The sequence below is a fragment of the Procambarus clarkii genome, chromosome 35 (assembly GCF_040958095.1).
Source record: "Procambarus clarkii isolate CNS0578487 chromosome 35, FALCON_Pclarkii_2.0, whole genome shotgun sequence".
In the NCBI taxonomy this organism is placed as follows: domain Eukaryota; kingdom Metazoa; phylum Arthropoda; class Malacostraca; order Decapoda; family Cambaridae; genus Procambarus; species Procambarus clarkii.
In genome coordinates, this window is record NC_091184.1 from 20943466 (window position 1) to 20945965 (window position 2500).

The following is a 2500-nucleotide window of genomic DNA, read 5'->3' on the forward strand; positions in this document are numbered from 1 at the left end:
CCAGACGGAGCAGGTGTCCAGACGTCCCCCAGACGGAGCAGGTGTCCAGACGTCCCCAGACGTAGCAGGTGTCCAGACGTCCCCCAGACGGAGCAGGTGTCCAGACGTCCCCCAGACGGAGCAGGTGTCCAGACGTCCCCCAGACGGAGCAGGTGTCCAGACGTCCCCCAGACGGAGCAGGTGTCCAGACGTCCCCCAGACGGAGCAGGTGTCCAGGAGTCCCCAGACGGAGCAGGTGTCCAGACGTCCCCCAGACGGAGCAGCTGTCCAGGAGTGCCCAGACGGAGCAGGTGTCCAGACGTCCCCCAGACGGAGCAGGTGTCCAGGAGTCCCCAGACGGAGCAGGTGTCCAGACGTCCCCCAGACGGAGCAGCTGTCCAGGAGTGCCCAGACGGAGCAGGTGTCCAGACGTCCCCAGACGGAGCAGGTGTCCAGGAGTCCCCAGACGGAGCAGGTGTCCAGACGTCCCCCAGACGGAGCAGGTGTCCAGGAGTCCCCAGACGGAGCAGGTGTCCAGACGTCCCCCAGACGGAGCAGGTGTCCAGACGTCCCCCAGACGGAGCAAGTGTCCAGACGTCCCCCAGACGGAGCAGGTGTCCAGGAGTCCGCTGGACGTCAAGATAGAACCAGGAAACCCAAACGTTTCCACACTTCCCGACACCAGAAGTAGGGAAGGTGGCTTCCGGCGTCGGCTTCCGGCGTCGGCTTCCGGCGTCGGCTTCCAGCGTCGGCTTCCGGCGTCGGCTTCCAGCGTCGGCTTCCGGCGTCGGCTTCCGGCGTCGGCTTCTGCCGTCGGCGCCCCGTTACAGGGACCTCGACACAACCCCCCCAGCCAGAGCTCCCGCAGAGAACCGCTCTCAAAACGGTTCTATTCAACACGATTTTAGCTGCCTGGGAACTAGGAATGGAACAGGTTATCACCTTTTTTGCAACAAGTCGTTAGTGGTACACAGTTCATTATATATATACCGTTGTGGTGTATGTCATTATAGATACTGTTGTGGTGTATGTCATTATAGATACTGTTGTGGTGTATTAATCATTATAGATACTGTTGTGGTGTATTAATCATTATAGATACTGTTGTTGGTGTATTAATCATTATAGATACTGTTGTGGTGTATTAATCATTATAGATACTGTTGTGGTGTATGTCATTATAGATTCTGTTGTGGTGTATTAATCATTATAGATACTGTTGTTGGTGTATTAATCATTATAGATACTGTTGTGGTGTATTAATCATTATAGATACTGTTGTGGTGTATTAATCATTATAGATACTGTTGTGGTGTATTGATCATTATAGATACTGTTGTGGTGTATGTCATTATAGATACTGTTGTGGTGTATGTCATTATAGATACTGTTGTGGTGTATGTCATTATAGATACTGTTGTGGTGTATGTCATTATAGATACTGTTGTGGTGTATGTCATTATAGATACTGTTGTGGTGTATGTCATTATAGATACTGTTGTGGTGTATGTCATTATAGATACTGTTGTGGTGTATGTCATTATAGATACTGTTGTGGTGTATGTCATTATAGATACTGTTGTGGTGTATTAATCATTATAGAACCTGATGATGAACACTGTTCAATACAGAACAAACCTCTGAGGGCAACACTGCTCCTATATATATAACAAAATCTATTATAATAACACTCTTCGATGCAGGAACAAGCCCGTTATGGCAATATCGTTCAATACAGAACAAACCTATTATGATTGTACTTTGGACTACAGAACAAAGTATTATGTCGATACAGAACAAACCTGTAATGGCAGAACTGTTCATTACAGAACACTATTCAAAACAGACGCCACCAAGCAGCATTATTTCCCTATTGACTTTTCTCCCCCCATTCTTTTCTCCTTCAGTAATGACCCATTACAACGGGTAATTAATTACCCATTAATTAATGGGTAATTACCCATTACGAAGAGGTACTAACGACGCAAAATTTCGCAAATGAATTAATAGTTTGAGTACAGGTTTAGGCTCAGGTGACGTGGTTACGACAATCGTTAGGTCATTCTATCTAGTTAACAGCTGTGATTGTTTGAAATCACGAGTTTCTACGCAAAAGGAGGGTTGGGGGAGCGGCGGGGAATGGGCTGTAGTACAGGATCGAACGTTCGCAAGTGAGGTTGCATCCAGGCCTTAAGTCAAGCTGGCCCGGGCTGTAGCCGGCGCCCGAAGGCGATCTCATTAATTTGAACGTCGTCTGTCTGTCTGTCTCTCTCTCTCTCTCTCTCTCTCTCTCTCTCTCTCTCTCTTCTCTCTCTCTCTCTCTCTCTCTCTCTCTCTCTCTCTCTCTCTCTCTTATGTATTATTAAGAAGCACTCAAACAACTGTATGGGTCACACAAAATATACGATTTCAATCACTAAAACTCTAAGGAAAACATACCAAATATTTCACACTTGATGCAATTACAAAAAACATGTAAGGGGGGGGGTCTCTATAATATATCTTATAATAATAACCACTG